Below are 23961 nucleotides of genomic sequence, written 5' to 3' on the forward strand. Positions count from 1 at the left end.
CCGCGTTTGTGTGTGCCTGTGTGTGTGTGTGTGTGTGTGTGTGTCTGTATGTGTCTATGGCTATATGTGAGTGTGTTTGTGTGTATATGTACACGTGTGTTTCTGTGGGTCTGTGTGTGTGTGGTGCTGAAGAGGCCTGTGTCTGCTGCAGAGAGGATCAGGTGAGCATTCAGTTCCGCATGGGTGAACTCACCCTTGGCCTTGAGAGCTGGGGAAACCCGCTCTCTGAGCCACAGCAGACGCCCCTGATAACTTCCTCTTGGAACTTTCAGGGTCTGAGCAGGAGGGTCCGGGAGAGAGGGTCTAGGCGAGGGAGTCTGGGGACCATGGATTTTTGAAGAATTGGACCAAGAGAACAGAGCAGCTGGGGTGTCAGGGAGAGGGGGTGGTGGCTGGGGGGCGCAGGAGGGAGCGCGGTGGAATCGGAGACTGAGAGGCCGGTGGAAGGGGGGAGGAGGGAGAGGAAACAGGCGCTGAGAGAAAGATCCAAGAGAGGCGGTCACGGGGCAGGAGTCAGCAGGGAGAGGGAGAGGAAATTTAATGAGGGCAACTTGAAGGCCAGCTTTAACCAACAGCTGGCGGGGGGCCGGGTTTGATCTCCCTGTGAGTCAGGAGTTTGATTAATCGTGGCCTGTGGACGAGGCTGGACACCTGGTCTGCTGCTGAGCTCTTTGATCTCCGGGGTTTCTCAGGGCCTGTGGGAGGGGAGTTGCAGGAGCGAGCAACTCCCAGCGCCCTGGACAGCCTCTCAGGGCGCTCCCCAGGAAGGGAGGCTGAGGCCTGGGGCAGGCTGGGAGGCCATACAAAGGGAGGCCTGGGGTTGTACGCCCTTGTGAGTGGAGCCCCCGGGAGGGAGGGAGTGGAGGAGGCCTTTGAAGGGCAAGGTTCCTCCAAAATCTCGGGGGTGATCCTGTGATGAGGGCTCCCCCACCCTCTGTTGCTGCAAGGGAACAGCAGAACCATTTGCACAAAATCCTATGCTGTTGCCTGTGGCTGCAGGCCGGTTTAATGGAGCAGCCTGCTCTTCGAGGGGTGCAAGGAGAAGGGAGGTGTAGGGCTCCCTGGAATGCCTCCATTTTCTGCATGTTGGATGAAAATGGATTTGAGAAAAGAAAGCGACATATTGCCAAAAAAAAAAAAAAAAACCCAACCCTCAAGAAGAAGGAAAAAAGGAACTAAAACCCTAATGCCCTTAAAAAAGAAAACCAGAAAAAAAAAAAAAAGTCATATATTATGTCTTTGGACTAAATCCATTGGTGTTCTGCCAATTTCAAATAATAGTGTAACTCGATTAAGAAACTTGAAAGGATTTAAAGTCGCTGGCTTTCCTGACTCTTCTCTGAGACGGCTCCACAAGTCACTGTCTTCACCAGGCTAATTTGTTCCTGGATTTTTCAATCTTCTGCAAGTTGGTGATGACGTTTATGACTTGGTCGCCATATTGGAAGGGTTCATGATTTCTTTGGCTCGTGACTTCCACCTGGAATTTTGAGGTGACTGGAAACAGGACCCTGAATATGTCCTACAGTTGAGAAACTACATGTGTGTGTGCGTGCACCTATGAATAACTTCTTCCAGTTTTTCGTGCCCTCCACTCTCTTGTTGGCTGGCAAACTCCAGCTCATCCCTGCCTTAGGTCTCAGAGAGGGGCCCACCTGGGTGCCACAAACGTGTCTCCCTAGAGGTTAGCTGGCACACAGGACATAGAAGGGTAGGGCCCAAAGGCTCTGGTGCCCAGCAGCAAAGGAAATTCTGGAAGTGAAAGAGGGCAAGTTTTCCAGTGGGATTAGCGTTCTGACCAAATGACATCAGTGCACTTTGGAAGGCAGCTGTAGAGCAGGGCAGTGGGCACTGGCCTTGTACCCCAAGGCCTAGCTCCCCGATCACTAGCTGAGCGACCTGGGCCTGCCCCCTTTAATACCCAGGTTTAATACTTGTTTCCTCATCTATAAAATGGGGTAATGAGAAGTTCTTGACTCCCAGGCTTGTCGTGAGGCTTAAAAGCATTAGTAGTGTGAGAGCTCCCTATAAACGAGGAAGCCATGAACTGCCGGCATTAGAGGTATGGCTTCCAGTACAGAAACCCGGGTCTCTTTAAACACTCGTGTTGACAGCAGGGATGTTTTAATTTCAGACAGGGCTTGTTCATGGAAGGCATTCGACAGTGGAATCCAACATTACCTGTTCCCCCCGGGGCACCTGCTCCTCTATAATTATTATTTACTAATAAGCATATTTTGTTTGTAAAGCTTCCATTAAATCTGGCTGAAATCCTCCACCCTCTGGCCTGGCTTTTCTGGGGGCACTGAGATAGGAGCTGCTGGGGCTTCCCTCTGGGTAGGGGGCGGGGTGGGGGTGGCTCCTGATCTGTGGGCAGCTGCACCTGCCCTTTCCAGGGAGGTCACAGCCAGTGTGACCTGTGGGTCTCCGTGGTGCAGTAACCGTGTTCTTCAGTCTGATCCTCCTGCCCTAGCCTCCTTGGCTTGTCTGGGAGAGGAACGCTGCATCCTTTAGGCCCGGGCTTCCTGGAGATTCACGGCTGTTCTTCCCTGCTTGTCTCTGGTCCTCAGAGGAGCAGACATCCCTACCATGGATAGGCCACCCACGTGGTGCTTGGATCTCAGGCTCTGGTTCAAAAGCTGGCTGTGATGTCAGCCGTGTGAGACATAGGACATGATCACTCTGTGAACCAGTGGTCTCAACCTGGTCTGTACGCTGAAGTTACTTGGAATGGTTACAATGCCAAAGCCTGGGCCCCATGTCTAGAAACTCTGATTTCATTGGTCTAGAGCAGCGGTCCCCAAACTTGTTGGCACCAGGGACCAGTTTCGTGGAAGACAATTTTTTCCGCAGACGGGGGTGGAGCAGGGATGGTTCAGGCAGTAATGCGAGTGATGGGGAGTTGTGGATGAAGCTTAGCTCAATGGCAGGCAGCTCACCTCTTGCTGTGCAGCCCAGTTCCAAACAGGCTTCAGACCAGTACTGGTTCAGGGACTGGGGTTTAGGACCTCTAGTTTAGCATCAGATCTTACTATCAAAAGCCAGGTGGTTCTTAGTCAGAGCTAAGAAATACCAGTGCTTCTCAGATTTAATGTTTCATACAAATCTCCCAGGGAATGTTATTAAAATGCAGATTCTGAGTCCATCTGTGTGGGACAATGGAACTTGACCATTTCTAACAAGCGTGGCAATCTGTGCACGGGCCACACACTCGGGAGCAAGGATCTATCTTTTCTTAATCCTGATATCTCGGTGCATCTGGCCATGGCCAGGGATGGCTGACCTGGGAAGCAGGTGGAGGTGAACACAGGAAGAAATCTGCGAGGCAACTCCAGAGGCTTGCTTGAGTGTGTTCCTGCCGGGAATCTTTAATTTACCCCACCAAACACACACACAGACACACACATATACACACACGCACATGAACCCCTCCTTCTGAATCTGTTCTTGAATACCCACGTAAATAGCAACCAGAAGATTTCCAATATTTCATTATCTTTCCAGGTTTCCTACTTTATCCTGTGAAGATATCTAAATGAATGAAAACATTTGTTGTAGAACATTAAGGTGCTAGGCCATGAATTAAATATCTATCTGTAATACCTAACTGGAAAGTGAAAGTGAAGTCGCTCAGTCGTGTCCAATTCTTTGTGACCCCATAGACTGTAGCTTACCAGGCTCCTCTGTCCATGGGATTTTCCAGGCAATAGTACTGGAGTGGGTTGCCATTTCCTTCTCCAGGGGATCTTCCCAACCCAGGGCTCGAACCCGGGTCTCCTGTATTGTAGACAGATGCTTTACCGTCTGAGCCACCAAGGAAGTAACTGGAAAGTAATCCCTAACCTGGACTTGTAGTCAGCCCCAAGATCCGTATGTGGCCAAATGAAATCCCCTAGAGTTGACTATGATAACAGCAACTTCCAGTGAGCCTGCAAGTCATGGCTACTAACACTAGCTTATCTGTGCGAGGGAGACAGATCTGACCATGGCACAAAGGCTTCTGAGTCATGGGAGAGGTCCTTGCTGATCGCATTTAGCCTGGAAGATCACCCCCTCCCAATTACAGGCGTTCATGTAAACTACTGCCTTTCCCGTCATGGCTACATGATGATGCATGTAGCCATCATGTTTGGGGTGTTTGGGGAATGTGGGGACAGGGAATTTTGCAGAGAACATTGACAGAGTAGGTTTTCCATGGGTCAGCATCATGCTTACATATTCTGTGGTTTCGTGGAATAATACACAGAAAAACGAATAACCAGAGTGTATAGTTGATGAAGACTCCATGAAAGAGTGAACTTTGAACAACTGAGGGTGAGTTTTCTAAGACTGTTGGCTCAGACCCAGGGAGGGGTGGGTGTGACATGCAGAGGTCTGGGCCTGGGTGTATGAGCCTGGGGCCGCCCTGGGTGGCATGCACCATCCGATCAGCAGAGGGTGAACCATTAGGACCTCCAGGGAAGAAGTGAGTCTTCAGCTGACCTGTGTTGGAGGATTTCACTAGTCAATCAAGGACAAGGATTTTGCCAGACAGCTGAGGGATGGTAGTTGACACCAGAACCACACGGAAGCCATGTCTATATTTTTGGCTGGGCTGTTCCACTGGGCTTCAACCAAACTGTTCCATAGATAGTTTAGAGTGTTCTCTAGTTGACGATAAGGTCTTTCTCAGTCGCCTTCTATCATCTTTCTAAAGCCAGGTGTTGTTGCAGACCTATGTCAGGATAGGATGAACCCAGCTGCAAATCACTTCTGATATCCTGGTGTACTGGGCAGTCAGGGGAGTAGCCACTTTAGTGAGAGATTTCTGTACACAGCTTATTCTTGCCTGAAGGTGGTACCCATTCCCCAAGATGCAAAGGATGAATCCACGCAGGCTTCACTGGGTTTGTCCGAACCCATCAGCCCGCAAGAAGCCTGGACAGAAATTGACATGTGCCATTCCAGAAACCTTATTTCATTGCTCATTTCCCCTCCAACAGTCCCCTTCCTCTGCCACCTCCTCTTTCACTGCTCTGGAATCCTGGTCCCAGATGTGACTTTCTATGTTTCCTTTGGCTGGGAATTTGCCGTTTTCCCATAACCCAGTTGGGTTGCCTGTTAGTGAAACCAAAAAAAAAACCCAAAAACAAAATAAACCCTCTAACTTTCTGGGAAGACATCTAATTAAATTCCCAAAGAGGGACAAGGAAAGCCCCCTCTGAGACAGACAGAGACAGCCTCCTAATACATTATCATCCAGCCAGAGAAAGTGCCCTGGATAAGCTTGGGGACCCGGTAACATGGTGTTCTGTTTCTTAATGTCCTCTGCAAAGAAGCTGGCCCTGGGTTTAAAATAGCCCTCTGGTCAAAGCAACTATTTAAAGAGTATTGGGGTCTGAGAAATGCAAAACAAAGTATTGTTGATTAAAAACACATGGTTTGTTCTCGAGGCGAGAGTAGCCAGGAAAATCAAATGTGACAGTGTTTTGGCTTTTTCTATCCCACAAGACATGATGGTGATTTATTAGAGTGATGTCAGCTGTGGTTAAAAAAAGTTTGCTGTGTTGTCTTAATAAAAAGAGGCTTTACCTTGGAGCTGTCAAACTCCCTGCCTCCTCTGGCTTAAGGCAGGCGCTGCTGGGCCCTAAGCCCTTATATGGGGGGAGGGCTTCTCCCTGAGGGGCAAACCTCTGCCTTGGGGGGAGGTCACGAGGCCACAGGGCACGGAGTTCTTCTTGGTAGAGACGCAGGACGGCCTTTGAGGGGAGCTGCAGCCCACTCTTGGCTCGCTCAGCTTTGAGGATGATGGAGCTGGCTTGGCTTGGAGTGTGAGTGTGGCCTGACTGGGTTGGGTGGCAGGGCCTGGTTGGAGGGAAGCACGTGGCCTTCCCCAGGTCACAGTGACTTAGGCCTGGGCGGGATGGATAATCTGCTGGAAGGCGAGGAGAAGCCGGGCTGCTAGCTGAATAGGAGGAGAGTTTCTTAGTTGAAGCTCTTTGGCTTTATGAGGAAGAGAAACCCTTTGAGAGAATTCAAGTAAACAGGATCTATTGAAGGAACACCACAGCTCCCCTCTCAGACAGCTGAGGGGAGATAGGCCGTCTGTGGAATGAGGTGGGCAGCAGGTGGAAGCAGCTTCTTTCTTCTGCCTTCCACGGAACCATGGATTCGCATCTGATTCATGGAGCTCTGATTTGCTTCTGTTTTTGTTCCCATCCCTCTGTGGGGAGGGGGGTCTCCTTGGGGAGTGTCTTGGCTTGTACTTCTTCATGGCTTTGGCTGTGCTCTGAGAGGAGGACCACTTGTATCAACTTTGCCCTGATGCTACACAACCACGGTTTTGTCCATCATCTTTCTTCACTGAGTCTCACTGTCTCAGTTCCAAATTCTGGAGAGAAAATCCAGTTGGCATAGAGTCCTGTGCACATCTCTGGTCCACTTGTCAGTAGCTCGTGGAGTGGTCAGTTTGGAGGGGAGCCCTTCTGGGAGGCAGGGGCCTAGAGCCCCTACCATCTAGGGCCCCTACCTAGATGGGTAGGGGGTCAGCTGCAGACGAAAACCCTATGTATTACGAAGGCAGTTGAAGGAAGAAACCGCAAGTGTGTGTGTGTGTGTGTGTGTGTGTGTTTGTTCTAAGGATCTAGGACTTTCTAGGAGTGAGAATGCCTCTCCCTCTTTATTCGGTAGGAAGGATAAGTGTCCCGCTGGGAAGATGAAACCCACCAAACACCTTTAATTCCTTCCCAGAGACACACCCAGGAAGTGAGAAGAAGACATTATTATTTTTTCAATTAATCTATGGATTTCTTCCCAATTTTAGAAGAAACGCATACATGATTATAGACAACTTGGAAAACAGAAACCCATGAAGATGGAAGGAAGAAAGCTGCCATGATCCGAGATAACTGCTGTTAACAAACTGGTGTGTTTCCTTTTATCCTTTTCTTCTCTAAGTACTAGCCCTAGGCTCTGTGAACGATGTGGGCTGCCGATCTATCTTTTGACTCTAATTATATGTCTTCAGACTCTAAGACTTTAGGATTGCTTTAAATGTATTCTTATAATTTTCCCTGAGAACACAGGGTTGTTTTCCCCTTGTTCTTTCACCTTTTCCTAGGCACCTTGAACAGAATCAACCTAGTCTGCTTCCCTACTTTTGTGCAGATCAGCACTGTACCCCCTTCCCCCTGCCCACCGACACAACATTTTAACTGCTTCCACTCTTGAGTTCCTTCCACCCTCTTCTTTGGGGCTGTTATTGTTGTTTTTTTCTTTAATATTTATTTCTTTGGCTGTGCTGAGTCTTAGCTGTGGCATATAGGGTCTACTTCCCTGACCCGGGATTGAACCTGGGCCCCCTGCATTGGGAGCCTGGAGTCTTAGCCACTGGACCATCAGGGAAGTCCCAGGGCTGATCTTTTTAAAGCCCCAAATCTCATCTCACTAGTCTCCACAGAAGATCCTTTACTGGTCATCCCCTGCATATAGGATAAGGTAGATTAAACCTTTGACATGGACCTCTGGACCACTGGAAGACTATTCTCAGCCACACACCCTTTTTGGCAACTCTCGGACTATCTCAGGCACATTCCCCTTTTGCAAACGCCGTTCCTGCTGTTCAAGAGCTTGACTCTACTCTTCAACCTGAAGGCTGAGTTCCATGTCGCTTCTTCAGAGAAGCCTGTTCTGATGGTGGCCTCTTGGAGGTCCCCAGCATCCCCTGTAGCTTTTCTTCAGAGCAAGGATAGCAGTTGCACTTACATATTTGTTCGTTTGATTATTACATAATGTCTGCCGCCTGAAGAGACAGGAATGCTCCCTGAGGCAGGGCATTTGTTTTCCTGGGTTTGAGCCTCCTTCAGTGCTTATTGGATGAAGGAGTGGGTGGGTGCTTCCCTGGTGCCTAGGCCTGAGTGAAGGGTCTCCACGCAGTGGCAGAGTGGGTTGGGAGGTCTCGCGAGAGGACGTGGTTTTGCATAAACCTTTGGGTAAGTGACTTCCATGTTTGCCATCATGTGTGAGTGCCCCAGAGATGCACACACGTGGCTCTTGGTGACTGCGATGCTGAGCTTGAAGCCTGCCTGCTGAGATGCTGTGGGTAAGGCTGCTGAGCAAGGTGGATGTTCAGGGAAGCATCTGTTCCTTGATGGGGCTCTGCCACTTTCTACTGTGAGCATTCTGTGGGCAAACTTCATTCTAGAGTGTGAATTCTAGAGAGTTCACTCTACCAGCTGCCAAGGCTCCTAGGATTGGGCACAGCCACACAGCAGGGCTCCTTGCCTCTGAATCACCCTGGCAACGTGCTCTGGCTGCACCAGGAATCTTGCCTAAGTTAAAGGAAGATTTAGCTTCCCTAGAACATGGATCTATTGGTACTCTTCTAGAGATGGTTTTTCTCTGGAGAAACATTAAGTTCATTCAGTGGACATTTGTTGAACTCTGGTGGGGCATATCAGGTGCCGATGCAGACAATGGGGGTGAGTGTTAACAAGCCCGAGCTCCATACTCCTTGCTAAATGATAGGCAGATAAATCAAGAGTCGAATTGTTGGGGTGAGGAAAAGGTAAGTCTTTCATTTATTTGAAAGTCCAGCAGATCAAGAAGATGATGGACTAGTGTCTCAGAGAACCACCTTCCCTGAGTTCGAATTCAGGCTTCTTTTACTAAGAGGGAAGGGTATGTGGTTGGTTGTTGCAAACTTCTTGGCATCAGAATCCTTTGTTCTCACAGCTGTCTACATCGGTCAGGTCGTGATGCTCCTGTAAATTTCAAACAAGACAAATATTGTTCTCTGTTCTGCAACATTTTATCTCTATATGAATGGGAAAGTGTTACACCTTTAAAAGTCAGAGCCTTGAGAATGGCTTTCCTATGTATTTCAGGCAACAGGTAACATTATTGTAGAATAGAATGCAAAGGTAAAAGTAAAAGAAACAGGTCCAATGTGGAGTCAGATTTGTTTGTCCCCATTACATAGAGGGCTGAATAAGACACAAAGGAGAACTCAGCTTTGGGAAAGCCAACTGTAGCTCAGAACACATTCTACATGATTATCTCAGTTCCTTAGATTAGCCTTATGCACATATGCATGCCCAGTGGCTCAGTCATGTCTGACTCTTTGCGACCCTATCCTCTATCCATGGGATTTTCCCAGCAAGAATACTGGAGTGGGTTGCCATTTCCTTCCCCAGGGGATCTTCTCAACCCAGCGTTCAAACCCATGTCTTCTGCCTCTCTTGCATTGGCCTTATGATGTTATTAGGCCTGTTATTAGGCCTATTTTATAGTAGAGCAAATGGAGGCTCTGAATTTCCATGACTTGCCTGGAGTCCCAGTTTGCATGTTTGATAGCAATGCAGCTCAATCTCCAGTCTTTTGACTTAAACCCAGTGTTTATTTTTACTATTGTAAGCTGAAAATATGAATGTGCCTCTGCTTCATGCCCTCCTCCTCAGATGATCTCTTCTCCTGGGAAAACTTGATCCCCCAAAGTGTGATGATACGCAGAGGGTCTTCCTTAGTGCCAATCACATGGCAGTACCCTTGGCTACTGTAGAAGTTGCAGAAGGTCCTGGCTGCTGTACAACACTCTTCCATGTGCAAACAGGAGGGTCTGAATTGTCCAAACTAGATTCCGAAGAGGAATGCGGAGTGATTATTCTCCCAGAGCAATGAAACCAGTTGCTAAGCCTGAGATCTGTTCTCTGGGGCATTCAAGAAGTGCTTTCCCAGCGAGACTTGCCCCGTGAAAGATGATAGATGCACAGATTTCTAGGGTGATGTCTGACACTCTAGGCATCTTTTAATGACATCCCTGATAAAGCACCATCTGACTTAAACAGTTCATGGTTCAGGACACTCATGGTCACCTGAGACATTTCATTCCACCTACAGGCAGATCCATTCGATTTGGGACTCAACAAATAAGGAAAACAATTCTGTCTCCTTGGAGCTTCTCTCACTGGTCTTGATCCTGGAAGGCATCAGCGCAGCGCCTCTCCCATCAGCAGGCTGGCCCTCAGGGAGCCTGGAGGGAATCATGGTGAGAACCAAGGCTGGTCAGGCATGTCTGAGCAGGCCTGGTGAACCTTGGGGTGGACCTGTTCAATGCAGGAGGGACTGAAGAGTCTCTGGGGAAAGAGCTTGTCTTGGAGGAAGAAGAAACCAGGCACAAACAGCGGCCTGATAACCAAGCTTAGATTGCAGTGGGGTCGGAGTGATTCTGAGCATGGCATGGGGTACGGTTCACAGTCGGCTTTGGGCACTACTCAGCCCCACTGGACTTCTTTCAGTGAACTATAGAGAGCATATAGGCAAGGAAATGCTATAAATAAATGCTATAAACTAATACATGGTGGTCACCAGGGAAGCAGCTTTGGGACTGGGTCTTCAGAGTCAATCCCATGAGGGGGAGAATGCCCCGCTCCTCCACCACGTGGTGCAACCCTGCAGTCCCTTGGCTTGGAAGCCTCCAGCGCCTCTCTGGTGGCAGGGAAAGCAGTGTCCTGACAGAGGACTCGGAGCAGGCCAAGAGCAACCACACGGCGGGTGACAAGCAAACCGACCGTGTGTGTCTTGGGCATTAATGTGGCACCCCCAAGGGATTCTGGGAACGCCGGGTTAATTGCAGGGGGATGGACATCCTGAGTGACCCAGTGAAAGCTAAGTCATTGTTATTTTCTCCTTAACACTTAATGAATGACTGTGCATCGCTTCAGTCGTGTCTGACTCTTCGACCCCATGGACTGTAGCCCTCCAGGCTCCTCTGTCCATGGGGATTCTCCAGGCAAGAACACTGGATTGGGTTGCTGTACCCTCCTCCAGAGGATCTTCCTGACCCAGGGATCGAACCCGCATCTCTTATGTTTCCTGCATTGACAGGCAGGTTCTTTACTGCTAGTGCCATCGGGTATGCACTTTCTGAAGACTGACCACAACCTTGTGTGAAAGGTATTTTTAACCATAACTTATTGAAGAAGAAATTGAAAATCAAAGAGTTTAATTTCTCCAAAATCATACAGACAGCAAATGGCAGAACCTGGACCCTTAGTCTGTACTCTTTTTTTTCCACCTGGGATAAACCATAATGGAAAAGAATACAAAAAAGAATGTATCAGATCAGATCAGTTGCTCAGTCGTGTCCGACTCTTTGTGACCCCATGAATTGCAGCACACCAGGCCTCCCTGTCCATCACCAACTCCCAGAGTTCACTGAGACATCCATCGAGTCAGTGATGCCATCCAGCCATCTCATCCTCTGTTGTCCCCTTCTCCTCCTGCCCCCAATCCTTCCCAGCATCAGAGTCCTTTCCAATGAGTCAACTCTTCGCATGAGGTGGCCAAAGTACTGGAGTTTCAGCTTTAGCATCATTCCTTCCAAAGAAATCCCAGGGCTGATCTCCTTCACAATGGACTGGTTGGATCTCCTTGCAGTCCAAGGGACTCTCAAGAGTCTTCTCCAACACCACAGTTCAAAGGCATCAATTCTTCAGCCCTCAGCCTTCTTCACAGTCCAACTCTCACATCCATACATGACCACAGGAAAAACCATAGCCTTGACTAGATGGACCTTTGCTGGCAAAGTAATGTCTCTGCTTTTGAATATGCTATCTAGGTTGGTCATAACTTTCCTTCCAAGGAGTAAGCGTCTTTTAATTTCATGGCTGCAGTCACCATCTGTAGTGATTTTGGAGCCCAGAAAAATAAAGTCTGACACTGTTTCCACTGTTTCCCCATCTATTTCCCATGAAGTGGCGGGACCGGATGCCATGATCTTCGTTTTGTGAATGTTGAGCTTTAAGCCAACTTTTTCACTCTCCGCTTTCCCTTTCATCAAGAGGCTTTTGAGTTCCTCTTCGCTTTCTGCCATAAGGGTGGTGTCATCTGCATATCTGAGGTTATTGATATTTCTCCCAGAGATCTTGATTCCAGCTTGTGTTTCTTCCAGCCCAGCATTTCTCATGATGTACTCTGCATATAAGTTAAATAAGCAGGGTGACAATATACAGCCTTGATGTACTCCTTTTCCTATTTGGAACCAGTCTGTTGTTCCATGTCCAGTTCTAACTGTTGCTTCCTGACCTGCATATAAATTTCTCAAGACGCAGATCAGGTTGTCTGGTATTCCCATCTCTTGAAGAATTTTCCACAGTTTATTGTGATCCACACAGTCAAAGGCTTTGGCATAGTCAATAAAGCAGAAATAGATGTTTTTCTGGAACTCTCTTGCTTTTTCCATGATCCAGCAGATGTTGGCAATTTGATCTCTGGTTCCTCTGCCTTTTCTAAAACCAGCTTGAACATCAGAAAGATCACGGTTCACATATTGCTGAAGCCTGGCTTGGAGAATTTTGAGCATCAGAGGGCAAACACACTGAAACCATACTCACAGAAAACTAGTCAATCTAATCACACTAGGACCACAGCCTTGTCTAACTCAATGAAAAGAATGTGTATATGTGTATAAATGAGTTATTTTGCTGTACAGCAGAGATTAGCACAACATTGTAAATCAACTATACCTCAACAAAAAAATAGTCATTGTTACTAACGTGATGGGATGCAAATGGGCATCCACCTGGTGGGACTGTCACAGCCCTGCCCCCTCTCCCAGCATCTCTTTTCCTGATTGAACAGCCCCGATGTTTCTCGGTCGTTCTTCAGAAGCCCCCATTCTCAGTCCTCCGCTGTTCTCCATACCCACTTTTGGAATCATTCCAGGCTACCCATACCAAAAGCATTTGCTAAAAGAACTTTAGGAAGTCCTACAATCAATATGGCCTAAGCGTTTTCTTTCTTTCTTTTTTTTTTTTCTTTTTCCTGATTGGGTGAAAAGAAGGCTCCCAGAGCCTGGGAATGACTTGCCCGAAGCCTATGTGCCCTGTCGGGGATGAGCCAGTGCTCCTCACAAGCCATCTGGCTCAGAGCTTGGCAGCAGGCTCTTGGCCATCACTGCCCTCATGAGGCATGCTGATGGGGACAGAGTGGCCCTCAGTTTGCATGAGTGAGCATGAGGTGACCCCGGATGCATGTCTCCTTTATAATTCTTTAATTCTAAGGACTCGGAAATGATGATGGAGAAACGGACAATAGCTGAATGTCGTCTAATTACCAAGCATTTAGTTACATGATGACATGTGTTCTCACAGCAGTTGTGGGAGGCAGTCAGGTCAGGGGAGTTCCCATGTGACAGAGGAGGATGTACAGGCACGGAGAGGCAAAGTCATCTTTTACAGCCCTCCAGCTAGTATGCTGAGGAACCGTCAACCACGTCCTGATGTCAGAAGCCCGTGCTTTTCCAGGACATCATGACACCTCCCAATAAAGATTCCTTCCTCTCTTCCCAGGAGGACTCTGGCCTTGGTTTATGCTGAGGACACCATCCAAGTGACCACCACCACAGGCTGCCTCCAGGAGTGATGCTCTGGGGCTGATGCCTTTTTGCTCACCAGGAGCCCCATGGTGAGACAAGAACCACTCTCCTAGAACACAGATTTTTCTGATTTTGTTTTTTATCCCGGCTGAGCTTGGAACCAGTTGTGTGATCTTGGGTAACTCATTTAATTTGTCTGGGCTTCAATTTATTGGCCTGTGAAATGTAGCTGATGAACCTGAGTCAGTGTTTTTTAATCATTTCTTTTTGGGGGACAAAACAAAAAAGCAATTTCTAACCATTTCCACTAAGGAGGTTTTGTGGAGCATTACTTGCTGCAATTTACATTGCAAAAGTAATTCTTATTTAAATAATTTTTTTAAAAAAGAGTAGTTACATATCACTTTAAAAAAAATATTTTGCCCATTTAAAAAATGTTTATTTATCTGGCAGCATCGGGTCTTTAGTTGCATCATGCTGGATTTTTCGTTGTGGTGCATGGATTCTCTAGCTGTGGTGTGTGCCTTAGTTGCTCTAAGACATGCAGAATCTTAGTTCCCTGACCAGGGATCATACCCTCATCCCCTGCATTGGAAGGCAGATTCTTAACCACTGGACCACCAGGGAAGTCCCTATTTTTTAAAAATCTTGAATTAAGTCATAAAGCATGTTTTGCACATTCCTCTCCTCTGCCATCCCCTTTCTGGGCAGTATGCTCTCCCCTCCCTCCTGCCATCTTGCCCACAGCTGAGAATCCCTCCACTTGATGGTTTAGAATCTTGCTCTGGGTGTGAGATGACTTGAGTCCTAGGGTGTATTTGTTCAGGAAGAGAGGAGACAAGACAGCCTTTCTGGGTTGCCCATCTCTCTTCCTGGAGCCTCCCCCCGCCCCCATTTTTCTCTGCTTGCAACAGTCATCTCTGGGTCCCCCTCAGGCTGCCCCTCGACTCCCCTGGTCTCCGGAGCAGCGGGCGGGTGGCCCTCCCGTTTGAGCAGGCCATGTCTCAGTGTAGTTGCCAGCGCAGTTATCTTTTATTTCTGGCATGTTCTGTAACACAAGAGTGATCTTGACTTCAGGATTATCACCTCTCATCATTCTTTCTCCCTTTTCTTCTCTTCTTTTTCTTCCTGAAAGATGATAAAATTACCAGACAGGGCCTCCCGCTTCCTCCAGGCCTAGTCAGAGCTCAGGGATATTTACTTCTCGGGTAAACAGCTATAATCTCCCTAACCAGACTTTATTGCAGTTAAGTAAGTTAAATTCTTCTGGTCTAATCCTCCATGTGCTGTGGGTTTTTTTTTGAGTATAAAGCGTTCACCATCTTTTGATATAATATGACAACGCTGGGCTGCTGGATATGATTAGGCATTGAGCAAAGAGGTTTCAACTTAACCACGCTGGAAAAGAAGGGCCCCCTTTGCAAAACAGCTTTGGGCAGGAAAAAAAAAAACAACTCACAGAAAAGCACTTTTGCTCATGAGAGGTACAAAAGAGAGGTTTGTGGGTGTTTGCAGGGCCTGGGACTTTCCCCAGCCAGGCAAATCCCTGGCAGACACTGAAAATTGAGCCAGCCCCCGCATCTGTGTGCTTCCTGCTGTTCCTAGCCACGTGACGGCCTCCTCGGCCAGGAGAAGACAGGAGAAGGGAACAACGCTGAATCTGAAGCTGGAGGTCACGTCACTCCCAGTGGGAAAAACAAGACACGCTCGCCCCTCTGGGTAACAATCGAAGGGCATTTCAGGAACAAAGACTTAACGGAGCTTGGCTCAAATTGTTGACAATTCTGGGGCATGGAAGATGGTTATAGGTGATGGGGTGGAGAGACGGAAAGGTGTCTGAATGTGGCTGGAGACCAAAGCCAGCCTGGGAGACTGGACAGGCCCTGTGTGTGTAGATGTTGGTGTGCCGTCGGGGGTGGGGAGGGTGGCAGAGCCTCTCCAAACATTGGCATCAGCAGAAACCAAGGTCGGGAGGCCAAACGTGCCTGGTGAGGGGACCACGGCCGCCACAAAGATGCGCAGAAGTGCGTCCTGTCTCTATGCACAGACGCCACGTGTTGGCTTTTCTTTCCTGTCGGCCTTCCAGTGGGTCCTAAGCTCAGTTCCCGTTCCCTGCCTCTGCCTGCCTGCCCGTGCCACCCGTGCTCCCAGCCAAGCTGTGACACTTCCCCAAGCACCGCCTGGGCATGTTTAAAGCCCGGGCCACACTTTGGGGTCCGACTCCTCCTGCTGCCCTCCCTTCGCGTATGTGTGTGTGTGTGTGAGAGAGAGAGTGTGTATTTTTGGCCTTGAATCCCCACTACAAAAAGAAGAAAGGAAACTGCCAGGGCCAAGGATGGAGAGGCAACTCGCAGTGTTTCAGAAACGGCCCTGCTGTCTCCACCGCAGGCGGCACTTGGGTGGAGGCAGATCCATTGGGCAGTTAGCGCTCCATCTGAGAGCAGCCCCAACACTCGGGTGCATTGGGGGTGGGGGGACTCAGGCGTCTCCCACTCTGTCCTCTGCTTGAGGAAAGACAGCACCCCAGGCCACCGCGCCAGGGTCCCCTCTCCTTTCCTTCTGGGTGGCCTCACCCTGCAGGGCCATGGGAATTGTGTCTAGGGTTCTCGTGTTGTCTTCTTCTCCTGCGTCCCCCTCCTGGCAGCCAGGCCTGCCGAGGTCTCGCTGGGTGGGGACCACTGGGAATGGCTGCACCTCCTCTGCACCGAGCTGATCCTGGGACTTGCTCCTGAGGGCTCAGAGTGCCCCACTCGCTGCAGGAAGGGCTTCCAGGCTGTGTGTCCTGAATGTACTCCTTGTAACCTCTCTGCTGACAGCCCAGCTCTTTACTCCTGGAGGATTCTACCTTGGTCCTTTAGAAAGATCTCAAGGACTTCCCTAGTGGTCTAGTGGTTAAGAATCTGCACGGGTTCGATCCCTGGTCGGGGAACGAAGATCCCAAATGCCGTGGGGTAACTAATCCTGCATATCATAACTACTCCCCTCGAAATAAATGATCCTGTGTGCTGCAACGAAGACCCGATGCAGCCAAATAAAGATTTAAAAAATGTCCATGTTTGCCCCGTGTAGAAGTCCCTTGCTGCATTTTGCCAGACTGTGTGTCAGAATGAAAGCAAGGATGAATGGATGAAAATAAAATCAAAGGTACAGGGTTTGCTTTCAATACCTGCCTCAGAAATACCAGCCCCTATTCTTCTGCCACACACAAAAAATTCATCTCTTCACCGCTTTTCCCTATTGGTCATTTTGGGAGAGGAGGGGTAAGGCCGTGCCCCACCCTCTGAGTGTTTCATAAACCATCAGGCATTATTGCTCACCGGGGCTTGTCATCTTCTCGGGGCAGCTTGTGGGAACTGGGTTTGATGGGGTTGTGGGAGGAAAATAGAAGGAAACCGGGGAGTCTTGTTGGGGAGTGTCTGAGTCGCCAAGGGGACACTGGCCTTCCAGGTGATAGAAGGGAAAGCATGAGGCCCCGGGGGGCTCAGAAGGAAGGAGATGGGACATTGAAGCCAGGGTGAGCAAACCTGGAGCAGACTTGGGCTCGGGCCAGTGGTGCAGGAGGGCAGAGCCCTGATGCTGCTGGGGCGAGCCCCGTATCCCTGCCCTGTGTTGCGCGGGTAAGGCGGCTCCTCTGCCAGTGGGAGGCTGAGCACATTTCACTCTGTGCCGTGGCTGCCTGGCTTCCTTCTGGAATTCCCGACTCTGGTTTAGAGCTGCCCTGTCTGCAATGCATTGACACAGGATCCCTCACCCCATACATGGGTTTTAAACATGGTGAAAGAAATGTTAATAATGTTAAGACATAAGTATAAACAGTCCCCAGCTGATGAGGCTTTGATTTATGATTTTCGGACTTGATGATGGTGTGAAAGTGATACATATTTAGTAAGAACTGTACTTTGAATTTTGATCTTTTCCTGGAGCTACTGATACTCTGTACCCTTTCTTGTGATACTGGGGCATTGGTAGCCACCCCGTCGCAAGAGCAAACAGCCAACACGCTTGTCACCATTCCGCACCCAGATGACCCTAATATTTTCCACTGTAAGTACAAGAGGCAACCAATTGCAAGAGATATCCAGCACTTTATTCACAAACAGGCTTTGTGTTAGATGATTTTGCCCAACTTCAGGCTAACAGAAGTGTTCTGTTTAAGGTAGGCTAGGATAATTCATGAAGTTTGGTAGGTTAGGTGGATTAAATACATTTTCAATTTATAATATTTTCAACCTACAATGGGTTTATCGAGATGGTGGGCCTCCCACGTGGTTCAGTGGTAAAGAATCTGCCTGCCAATCCCTGGGTTGGGAAGATCTCCTGGAGAAGGAAATAGCAACCCACTCCAATATTCTTGCCTGGGAAATCCCATGGATAGAGGAGCCTGGCAGGCTACAGTCCATGGGGGTCGCAAACGAGCTGGACATGACTTGGTGACTAAATAGCAGCAGCCACCCTATCGTAAGTCAAGGTGGATCTGCAGTGAATATCGAAGTTATATATAGATGTTGGAATGATCCAGAGTTCAGGTGAAAGAATATTCATGGAGCTTTGGACACAGTGATGCCCATCAGAGGACTTTGAATAGGAATAACAGTGGTAATACTGATAGATACCGGTAATTGAGTGCCTTTTATGTACCAGGCATGTTCTCATATAATTCTGACAATAATCTTTTATCTCCAACTGACAGCTAAGGAAACAGACTCAGCAGTTGAGTAACTTGCCCAGGGCTACATAACTCATGAAGAGGCAAAGCTGGGGTTTGGGCTCAGCTCCAGGGAACTTAGGAACCCAATCAATAGAGAAAGGCGTGGAATTAGATGCTCAGGTCTGTGGTTCTGTCTGTACATCGATGGTGGTGGTGGTTTAACTGCTAAGTGGTGTCTGACTCTTGCCACCCCAGGGACTGTAGCCCGTCAGGCTCCTCCATCCATGGGATTTTCCAGGCAAGAATACGGGAGTGGGTTGCCATTTCCTTCTCCGGGGCATCTTCTCAACCTAGGGATCGAACCTGTGTCTCCTGCATTTCCTGCATTGCAGGCGGATTCTAGACTGCTGAAGGATTGGGGAAACCTCTACTATACCTCGATAGGAGGTGGTAAAGAAAGAAGGTCTGTAAAAGCTCCAGGGGGTGACAGAAGTTTCTGGAAGGAGTTGAGGCTTGATCTGGATTTAAGTAAGCTGAGGGTGGCGGTGCATGAGTGGGTCTGGGGTGTGTGAGGGTCAGTGAGGAGAAGAGGAAGACAGGATGATGGCCTTGCTTAAGGACACACTAGGGAGCCAAGGCAGCAGATTAATGTGCTGAAATGCTAGCGTCCCCACCCTTTCTCTGTGTGAATTCAGGCAAATGAATAAACCCTTCTAAGCCCTGGCTGCTCATCAGTAAAGCAGCGATAACTGTGGTGAGGATGTAACTTATGCAAGGTATTCAGGGTCTGGCACAGGCAAACTGCTACATAAATGTTGTCTGTGGTTGAAAATGTTCTCAGTTGATCAGCTCCTGCGTTTCTCTGTTATCTTAACTCTTCCCCCTTCTTCAGGGTCCCTGGCCATGGAGCCATCAAGCCCGGCAGATTCTCTCTTCATAGTATCTGTTCTTTCTTTTTCTTTCTCACGGCCCTGTCGTGAGACCTTTCTCTAGGTCCCTGTCGTTACACAGGTAACATGGCAGCAGATTCCTGGCAGCTCCACCTCCAACCTTTCTCCACACCAGTCAACCTTGTCCGTTGACATCAGATTGTTCCCTTGAAACCACTGCTTTCTGCATCTTCCTTCCCTGCTCAAAACCCTCTGGTGACTCACTCTAGAGTTTCCTATTAAATCCAGACTTCTTTGCTGAGTCACCTACTCCCTACTTTTTCTTTTATTTGCCTCTGTGTCTCAATATGGTCGCTCTTACTATCTCGTAAACACGGTAGTTTATTTTCCATCACTGAGCCTTCATTCCTGTTTCTTCCTTCAGGTAGGTACCCTTCCTCTCCAACTAGCCAAGCACTCATCTTCGAGGCTGGCTCCTTTGAAACCTACCTCCTTACCATTCGGGTTCATGAGATCTCTCTCCTTGGTGGACCTCTCTTAAACTCTCTCTGTGCCTTGTTCATTTGGCCAAAAGCTGTCTTGCTAATAGTATACACTCCTGAAAAATGAAATGTTTCCCCATATGGGCTGCAAATCCTCCAGGGAAGGCCGTTTCATTGCCTTTTCTGGCCTCTCTGGTTCTTAGCCTAGGGCAGAGCTAAGCCTAGAGAAGTCACTCTATACATTTCAAAATTAATTTTGTTGAATAAAAGTGGTAGTGAGAAGGCTGATAATGAAGAACAGAAGGTAGGAGAGAAAAGCCTCTTTCCTAGTAAAGTTGGGTGAATTCTGTGATGCAGCAGAAGCTGTGGCTTAGGTTGGCCAGTCACTCAGACCCCCAGAAGCCAGCCGTCTCTCTCTCTTTTTTTAATTTTGGCTGAAATTGCAAAAAAAAATTCCCCGTTGCTCAACATGTGGGGTATTCGTTCCCCGATCAGTGACTGAGTGCCTTCTGCACTGGAAGTGCAGAGTCTTAACCACTGGCCCGCTAAGGAAGTCCCAGCCATCTCTTTCTCTTGTGTGTCCCTTGGGATCATCCGCATGTTTTCCATCTTTGCTTTCTTCCTTGGAAGCTGCTCTCTGCCCATATTTCTTTGCCTGGGATTCCTGGTAGAGCTCAGAATGCAAGCTGGAATGAGATTGGCATTTAGCTCTAAGTCCTGGATCAGATACCCTACCCAAGGCCCTACTGATGGTTCACAGTTGGTTGGGAGTGTTTGTTCCATGTCTACGCAGATGAATCTAGAGTGCGTGAATGAAGAATGGCACATTTTGGAATATAAGACAAAGGCTTTCACAATAATATGCGGCCATTTGCTGTATCCTTAACGACAATACCAGCAATGCTGATGATAATCTGATGGGAAGAGCAGAGCTGATGAGTGATGGGAGGGACACCAGAGAAGCCTGTTCTCTTCCTGGGGCCTCCAGGTTTCCAGCCAGGCTTTCCATTGTTTGGGGTTTGTGCTCCATACCCAGCTGGCAAGATGCCTCCCTCTGATTCAAAGAGGGGAGAAGAGTCCCTCACCCGGGGAGCTTGAGGACGTCAGACTGCTCCTTACGCAAGAGCCTCCTAATGAGTTAAGTGTAAATGAATCAGAAGCAGATGGATCGGATTGTTCTGGAAATACACCCGAGGTTTAAAAATTAAGGGAAAAAGCATTTGGCAAAAGGCATTTTGGGGTTTGCCAAGACCCAGAACATTTGAAAAACAGTTCAAGATTTCTTTTTCTTTTCTCTTTGGTTGCAAAACCCACAATGCTGCCTGGAGGCAGTAGAAAGAGATGGGCCTCCATTCTTTCAAGCTGAAGTTCCTCCCGTGGTGTGGGTAATGGACCCCAGGCAGGAGGCAATGGGCTGTAGCTTCAGGGGCTGATTGTGTCCAGGAGCAAAGCCCCCTGCAGGCCTCCGTTTGTGGAGGAAGGTGGCCCCTTGAATCTGCAGCTCCCAGCCTGGGCCTCGGTGCTCTGGGCCTGCTCTGGGCGGCTACCTGTGACTCTCAGTGTGTCTCCTGCCTTTCATAAAACTTGACTCACCTTGTCCAAATGCGGGGAAGCTCGTTATGTAAGGGAAACAATCTCCAGTTTGCTAGGTGAGAAACTCCTGGAGGTTAGCAAGTCCTAATCCAATAAAATATAAAGTGAAATGTTTATTCTAGAAAAAAATCCTTCAAATAATTTTTTTTTTTTTATTAGTCATATTTGGCATAGTTGAGCCTTTCCCTGGAGGGACTAGCTTGCTGAGGGAAAAGAGAGAAAAAAGCAACATTCTCGGAGGAAAACTCAATCCAGCAGTTTCTAAGTCTGCAGCTGACTTGCTGTGTGATTGGACACAGACAGTAGACCTCGCTGAGCTTCAGGTGCCCAGTAATCAGCTCTCGAGGTTTTCTCTGATTAAACGCCAACACATGAATCTAATAGGTCAGCGGCTGATGCACATGGACAATGAATCCTAATGTTGCAAGAGTGTTAGGTCTTGGTGGATTTAGCACCTGGGCCACTTACCAAATTCCAGCAGGGTCATCCCCATCCCTCTTTCCCCCAGGCACCTACCTGTGAAGCCAGACTCACTCGCATGCCTCTCAGAATCCCGTGCCTTGAAAGCGAAGTGACATTGGCCTTTCCCCAGGTGGGGAGGTGACTTGGGAGGCAGTGGCTCAGTGGAGTCCCACCCGGAGATTTCTACTTCCTGTCCCAGGGCCATCCACATCCAAGAAGATCTGTCCTTGTGTATGGTTTTGCCACAACTCTCTGGAAAAATCAGTACTGGGGTTTCGCTTCACTCCCAATGCTCTCACCTCCCCAGACAGTTGCCTGCTTCTCACTGGTAAGGAAGAGGCCCCACGGCTGGTCATGGTGAGGGGCTGGGAGCTGCAGGTCAGGTTGCGGATTCTGTAATCAGAGCTCAGGCATAGCACGACTAAATTCTGTCCTCCTCGGGGCCCCAGCAAACCCGTTTCTTTGTTCATTTACTTCTTCATTGGGTGAGTTAGTGCTGGATCTTAGCCTGACCTCTCAGTGAAGACAGGTCTGTTCGCCCTGGTCCGTGGTGACAATGGCAACCAGCCATTGCGTAAATGTTTATGGCTTATAAAGAGCTTTCACACAATCTCGCAACGCCTCATCTCAAAGCCCACAGCAAATGCAGGGGCCTCAGATCATCCGGTGGCCCTCTCATGACAGAGGAGACAGTCTTCCCAAGGTCCCACAGCCAGTCAGGGGCAGGGCTGGATTGAGAGCCTCTTCACTCCCCTGGCTAGAACTTGAACTCGCTTTGCTCTTGATCAGGATCTGTTTTGATCTGTGTCACTTTGCTTAGATCACCCCACAAGGACTGTAAACTCCTTTGGGACGGGGATTACGTTTGGCATGTCTCTATAGCCCACATGGTGCAGAGCTGAACATCCTATGTAAAATCTGCTTAATAGACGTCCAATCGACAGGGAGAAATGCTGAACTGGGTAAAACTACTTTGGCTTTCCTGGTGGCTTTGTGGTAAGGAATCTGCCTGCCAACGCAGGAGATGCAGGTTCATTCCCTGGGTTGGGAAGATCCCCTGGAGAAGGAGATGGCAACCCACCCCAGTATCCTTGTCTGGAGAATTCCATGGATGGAGGAGCCTGGAGGGCTACAGTCCAAGGGATTGCAAGAGAGTTGGGCACGACTTAGTGGCTCAACAACAACAAAGTTCATGGCGGACAGATTGGCATCTTGCTGCCTGATCTGAAAGGGCTGCTCCCCACCCCACTCCCTTTAGTCCTGACAGACTCCCCATCACCAGCTGTCGAGTTATCACCCTGCCTAGCACCACTCTCTTATAGCCACCTCCCAGTGCAGGCCAAGACACAGAGAAGGAGGTGTGAGCTTCTAGCTATCGTCCCAGCCAAGGGAATAAGAGGCAGAAGCTCTGGAATTGCAGGGCTGAAGCAGACCCTGTGGGGAAGACCACATGGTCTTCTTGGAGCTGGAACTGGGCCCTACACCAAAGTGTGGGGTGACCTCAGCCCCACTGCCTCTGGTTGAAAGAACAAAGATCCCCTCTGTCCTGCCTACCGGCGTCTTAACCGTTTGAGCGAGAGGGCAAGTGAGATCCCATTTTGAACTCCCAGGAGAAAGGCAGTAGTGATAACAACGATGGGGTTGAGGATCTGGCTTGTGGAGACTGCCTCAAGCAGAAACCAGCTCACCCCTCACGGCAGGTGGGGGCCACCTCTAGGAGCTGGGAGCTGCTTCCCTGCTCTTTGGGGGTGCAGGGGAAGGACAGAGAACACAGACTCATCACGCTTCTTGGAGTCTCTAGGTGTGTGGGAATCCAGAGAAGGCCTCCTCCCTCCTGGAGTTTTTTTTTTTTTCCTCTCCTGGGAGAATTCTGGCTTCCCCATTTCTGACATGATGATTCAGAGCAAAAGTGGACTTGTCAGAGACAGGAAGGAAAGATAAGATAAAAATAAAAAGCTAGCCAGACTCAGAAGTTTTTCTGGCCTTAGTTCCCCCTCTCCCTACCCCTCAACACTGACATTCTTGAAAACAAAAATCCCACAGCGAAGCTCAGAGTGGGGGCCAGGCCTCAGGCTCCAGGTCAAGGCCGGAGGGCTTTGGAGGAAGTGATTCAGCGCCCGGGGCTGGGGGGTGGGACTGGGGGGGCTTTGGGGGGCGGAATGGAGGAGTGGGAGGCTGGGCCAGGACGGGGGTCACCCCATCCACCCGCAGGCAGGCTGCTGGGAGCCCGGTGATTGATGGGCCCCAGCTTGGATGGAAAGACCAGATTCCAGAGGCAGGCAGAAAGCCGCTTCTCACAATGGCAACACAATTAAAAACTAAATACATCAAATTCATTAGTTTACAAATAGAACTGTTACTTGTTACTCAGGGTATTAACAATCTCCTTTCTCGATTAAAAAAAATTTTTTTTTAATAAAAAAATTTCTTTTTTTTAACTTTTTGGTAACGCCCGTGAAAGACGTTTCAGTTGCCAACATTTCTGCAGAACTAATGTGGGTGGATTGTGACAGATATAATTTCTCCAACCTA

At 48.8% G+C, this 23961-nt stretch overlaps 1 long non-coding RNA gene across 1 annotated transcript; it reads left to right on the plus strand.

The window, feature by feature from the left end:
• The first annotated feature begins 5614 nt into the window (after window positions 1-5614).
• LOC129644605 (uncharacterized) lies at window positions 5615-10001 on the plus strand. The gene is made up of 3 exons (XR_008710869.1): window positions 5615-5810; window positions 6803-6904; window positions 9877-10001. It is a non-coding gene; the product is annotated as an uncharacterized LOC129644605 (long non-coding RNA).
• The last annotated feature ends 13960 nt before the right edge of the window (window positions 10002-23961 follow it).

The sequence above is a fragment of the Bubalus kerabau genome, chromosome 2 (assembly GCF_029407905.1).
Source record: "Bubalus kerabau isolate K-KA32 ecotype Philippines breed swamp buffalo chromosome 2, PCC_UOA_SB_1v2, whole genome shotgun sequence".
Lineage (NCBI taxonomy): Eukaryota > Metazoa > Chordata > Mammalia > Artiodactyla > Bovidae > Bubalus > Bubalus kerabau.